The sequence below is a fragment of the Lactuca virosa genome, chromosome 6 (assembly GCF_052849685.1).
Source record: "Lactuca virosa cultivar CGN04683 chromosome 6, Lactuca_virosa_CGN04683_v6, whole genome shotgun sequence".
NCBI lineage: Eukaryota > Viridiplantae > Streptophyta > Magnoliopsida > Asterales > Asteraceae > Lactuca > Lactuca virosa.
Window position 1 is genome coordinate 274,534,277 of NC_136431.1, and position 6,081 is coordinate 274,540,357.

The following is a 6,081-nucleotide window of genomic DNA, read 5'->3' on the forward strand; positions in this document are numbered from 1 at the left end:
TGGCCTGATTAGGTAATACTTGGTTCTGATTACTTGATGCCCGAATGTTGATTGCTTTGTGCTTTCTAGGATTTCTAACTAATTTAAGCTAACTAGTAAATGAATATTCTAAGTTACATATTACGGGACATAAATAATTTTAGAAGGTTAGGTTTTACCTCTATTGCGCAGCTCTTGTCTGAGTCCAACCGTTGTAGTGTGAGACCTCTCATTCGAAGAATTATCTGGTTTTAGTAATATGTAATTGTATTCGTGGGCTTGTTATAGGAAGTTAGCGGGATTTCCTTCTACAGCTGATGGCGGAGAGTGGTGTAGAGTTTTCCCTAGGAAAACCTAGGATGAGATCTAGTGTTGGGAGCCTTATCTATGAGGGAAAGTTGTATGGATATAAAGTAACTTGGTTGAGTCAAGGAAGTTCTTGAGGAAAGTACGGATAGATGTGAGAGGTAGTATAGGCCCGTACTACTGGAAGTAGAGGATCCGTACTCGATTCAAGGAGAGCTGCGATTAAACCAGGGAGCTTGTGGAGTTGTGATTCCACGGTCAAGGAGGGTCTTTTGGAGGTTCGGGATAAGCGGTTGAGATCGTTTCATTCTGAGATGATGGCACTAGCGGTATCACGTTCTTTGAAATTCAGGGAGTTCCGGGCATGTGGAGCTCCGGATTAGCATGGGGAGAAGGACCCCATAGCGAGTCGGCGGTGGTTAGCAGATGTTGCTAACGCCTTCTGCACTAGCCGTTTTCCCAAGGGGGACAAGGTCAGACTAGCTTCCTGCCTTTTGAAGGACAGGGAACGAGACTGGTGGGAGGAGGTAGGACGTACAATGGGTGATGATGATGTTGATGTGATGCCATGGGATGATTTCTCGACCAGCTTCCGAGACGAGTTTGCACCGGTGATTGAGATGCAGCAGTTGGCGTGAGAGTTTTAGGATCTCCGCCGTACTATGGAGAAGGTGGCTGAGATCACTGTGGTAATCTGGGAGAGGGCGCTTCTGGTTCCACAGTATGTAGCGGATGAGGAGATGAGGAAGACCCGATATCATGAGATGTTGAGGAGTGACATTCGGTAGTTTGTGAGCCGATCCAGCTGCAAGACGCTGGAGGATATGATAGCGCGAGCTAGGGAGAGGGAGATTGATCTAGAGATGGAGAAGAAGAGGAAACCAGATTCTGTGTCGAGTGCTGAGGGTTCGGGAAAGAGGCCCAAGGTATCTGAGTTGAGACCGAGAGGCCATCAGGGCCGGAGCCGCTGCGAGAAGTGCGGCAGGTCGCACGAGGGACTGTGCAGGGTTGGTGGTTCTGGCTATTTCAAGTGTGGCCGGAAGGGTCATTATAGAAGGGATTATGCTGCTACCACCACCCATGGATCTGATCTGATTTACTGTCATTGCAATCAGAGGAGCCACAAGAAGGCCTATTGTCCGAGTTTCGCTGCAACAGGCACGGTGTCAGCACCCGCTCCTGCAACTCTTCGGATTGCTGACGACCGATAGGGCCGGGTAGATGCGCCTGAGGCGAACAACATGGCTTTCCAGCTGACGGCAGGCGCGTGCAACTCCCGATGTGGTGAAGGGTATGTATCTTCTCCTTATATTTTTAATTATATTGAATTTGTTGCTTATATTTATATGTTTCATTTTAGGATCGTTCCTTGTGAACGATATTTCTGCATTGGTGTTGTTTTATTCGGGGGCTACCTGATCCTTTGTATCGCTTGCGCTTAACAATAGATTTGTTGGAGCTCTGGGGGAGCTGGATTGTCCTCTTGATGTTGAGATTGCTGATGATAGGGTTATTCGGGTTGCGAGGGTTCATCGAGGGTGTACTCTTCAGTTGTTCAGTGAGCTGTATTTGGTGGATTTGGTTCCCATTCCGTTGCGTAGTGTCACACCCCCAAACCAGAACGGCGGAAATGTCTAGGGGTAGATGACTTTCAGTATCATAACAAATGAATAATAGTGATCAAAGCCATACAACCATTGTATTGATAGTTAAGATGTTTACATTTTACAAAATATTGTTCACTTAACATTAAGTAAATATGACAAAATGAATGGTGTGACGCGTGAGCAGCCCCGTCCTCAAAACTCTATGGATTACCTGTTTACTGATTTCCTAAGAATACAAGTGGTTTTAAAAAAGTGTCAACAATTAAGTTGGTGAGTTCATAAGCGTTTTGTATTAGAGAAAATCGGTAGTTTTTTTTTCTTGAAAAATGATGGAGTATGCTTTCAGAAAATCCAATATTTTCTTTGAGAATGAGCTGTAAGTCTTAACCCAAGACTAAAAATGTGAGAAATGTTGTACTGGAAAATAGTAATAGTAAGTTTTATCTTTATATAAAACTACTTGAATGTATGTTAACCTCGTTGTAAGTCTTAAACCCAAGACTAAAAATGTAAGTAATGTTGTACTGGAAAATAGTATTAGTTAGTTTTATCTTTATATAAAACTACTTGAATGTATATTATCCTCGTTGTAAGTCTTAAACACAAGACTAAAAATGTAAGTAACGTTGTACTGGAAAATAGTATTAGTAAGTTTTATCTTTTTATGAAAATATTTTGAATGTACGCTAGCCTATAAACCAAATGTTTTGTCAATACTTCATGTGAGTTATCATAACCATGCTAACGACTAGTTGGCCTGCTACAATGTTCTTCAGGCGTCGGAACTGCTAGACATTTGTCACCCTAGACAGGCCGGTCTAGCTGTAGCTAACAGCTTAGGTGCGGGGTTGTCAATCCCGTATAGATCTATACACACGTGTCACGCTCTCCCTACAAGAGACTTTGGTTATAATGCGGGACTTAGTGTGTACTCTTGTAGGTACGGTGAAGCCAAATGTCTCACAAAATTGCATCAATCGGTTTATGTGAACTGAAAACCCCTTTTCCTTGTAAATGAAATATTATACCTTTAAATAATTATATGTTTCTTCCGAAATGATAGTGTAGTGTTTGTGACTCCCAAACTATACAAATTATAGTTTATCATGTTTGTTTGTCAAGACTATTTATATAATCATTTATATAATACATAGTAGTTATCTTGTCTAGTTTCAAAATGTAAGGTCAAACATCATATTTTTGGGTTGTAACCCATAAAATAGTGAAATAACTAGAATGTACCCTTTTTTGTTAGAAAAACTATATTTTGGTAAAAAGCTCCAAAAACCTTGTAGTTTTGAAATCATAATTTTCCTTATGATTATATAACATAATCTATATCTTCTTCTTGTTGTTGTTGTTGTTGTTGTTAGTTTTGCATCTCAAAACTATTATATGATAAATAATTGTTCAAAAGCTAGTGGTAGTAATATTTCATGCAAATAATATTTTATATTTAACATAGTGATGAAACATGCAAGTATTTGTGTGATAAACCAAATTTTACTTGTATCCCCCCCTAAAACATGAAAAACTTGAAAATGTGGGGGGTATGAACTCACCTTAAGTGTGGTTGTGGGTTGTTTGAGGAGATGATGTGAAGATCTCTAAGTCTAAAACACTTGAATGTAGTTAAAGAACCCTTTGAAGGTGGTATTATCCAATGAAAATGAGATGAAATGAGATGAAAGTGGCATGAAAGTGTGTAGGGACACTAGATTATGAAGATAACACTTACCAAATTGTCAAGAACCACTTGGAAAAAGTCAATCTAAGAAGGGCTTGGACTTGTTCTTTGAGAGCATATGGAGTAACTTTGAGAAAAATGGAGATGGTGGGGGTTTGTGGATGTTTTCTCCCGTGTTTAAAGAGGAAAGGATGAGGTGATGTTTGCCTAGTTATTTGTTGGATAATAGCATTGATACATGCTGGGTGAAAATTTGTGTTGGAAAAGATGAAATATCATATCACGAAGTCAAACCTTCTTTTCTTATTCTTCCCCCCGAAAACCCTAAAGATACCACCGAAATCGCATGTGATTTCGGTCTATGCATCAACAGAGATCACAATGTGATTTCGGTCTATATGCAAACCGAAATCACATGGTTTTGGGGTCCTAGGCCGAAAATACTAATTGCAAGGGTTAATTCATGATTTGTTCTAACTTGTTGACTTTCAAAGGCTCATTATAAGTATGGTTTATAAAGCATATATATATATATATATATATATATATATATATATATATATATATATATATATATATATATATATATATATATATATGTATATATATATATATATATATATATATATATATATATATATATATATATATATATTTACTTATACAAATGATACCCTTTTGGCTTTCAAGGACTTATTGTAACAAGGTTACGATGTGCTTTCAGTTATACAAGATACATTTTAGACTTTATTTGACTCAAAATTTGCCGGTTGTCACATCATCCCCCCATTAGAGGGAAAAATGTGGGTACTTCTTTTTCATTTGATCTTCACGTTCCCACGCGAATTCAGGCCCTCGCTTGGCGTTCCAACGAACCTTGACTATGGGTACGCGACTTTGTTTCGCCCTTTTGACCTCCATGTCCATGATTTCCAAAGGTTCCTCTATGAGGTGTATGTAACACTATATATTTTCAAATAAAATTTTCATTTTTAAAATCACATAAACTCAATATCACATTTCCCAAAAACCACAAAATGTATAAGTTGTCAAAACACAAGTCAACAATGTTTGATAAAATCCCAGGATCCTCAAAATTATGATCTCTAACTGGTGTGTACAATCAAGCCGGCGCCTTCCCGCAATCCTGAAAAGTACCTGAAACACATATCACACAACACGGTAAGCACGAAGCTTAGTGAGTTCCCCAAAATACCACATACACAAATAATAAGCCTCACATGGCTATAGCTCGGCATGGACCCTCCGGACATGCGTCTCGGTGAGGACCCTTCGGTCTCATGGCTCGGTGTGGACCCTCCGGTCATGTGTCTTAGTGAAGACCCTCCGGTCTCATAGCTCGGGTCAGACCCTCCAGTCCTGTAACTCAGTGAAGACCCTCCGGTCTCACAACTCAGTTTGGACCCTCCGGTCCTAACTCAGTAAGACATAGAATAATATATCATTTATCACAAAGAAAAAATGCATAATATCACATAACTCAATATAAGCACATAGGACCCTCCGGTCGATAACTCAAATAAGACCCTCCGGTCACACAGTATTACCACTCAGGTAAGTATAGTGAGAAGACTCACCTCAGTTGCTGCGCGAGAAACCCCACACTGTCGTTGCTGCTGCGCATTATCTCCTGAACTGGGCCAAAACAACCCAACACTATAATCAAAGACTATACAAGGCTACACCCCAACACTATGCCCAATAGATGGCCCAACTAACCAGGCCCACTACTGACCCAACTCATTGGGCCCACCAAGGCCCAAGACCAAAAAGGTCCACTAATGGCCCAATTTTCCAAATTGGGCCTAAACCCTTAATTGGGCTTTTCCCTAAAGCCCACGACTTAACTCTAATCCAAAACACCCTTTCTCAGATGGCGTAACCAGTCACCAACAATCGGGCCCAAGAAGATATCCCAAACCGAAGCCCAAATATGCAAACCCACTCAGACAGAGTACGCAGGGCGTACTCAGTGGTACGCTGCACGTACTCGCTTAATGGCTTGTACCATGCGTGTACTGGCTTGTACGCCCAACGTATGTCCCTCTTAAACCCACTTTTTCGTTAAGCACTTAATGATTTAAGCCATAAGTCCAAACTACATATCTGAGTCCCAATTAACGTTTAAACCCATAAAGTCATTGGATTGATGACTTTGCATGCCCCACATAAGCCCAAACTCCAAAAATGGCATTCTACTTCCATGAAAATGGTCTTAACTCTTGCATGAACCCATTATGACTTCCAAGATAACAACTTTATGATTCTAGGTCCCAAATAACACTGAGATGGGCAACTCTAAGCTCCAAAAACGACATGGACTTAAGGGACTTCATCAATGGGACCAAAAGAGTCCATAAACTCAACCCAAAAGAGATCTAAGAAAATAACCACCAAGTTTGAGACTTTATACCTCAAATGAGAGCCAAAGGCTGATGAGGTTCTGGATCTAAAAGCTCTAGCTTCTTTAATGAATCTTCA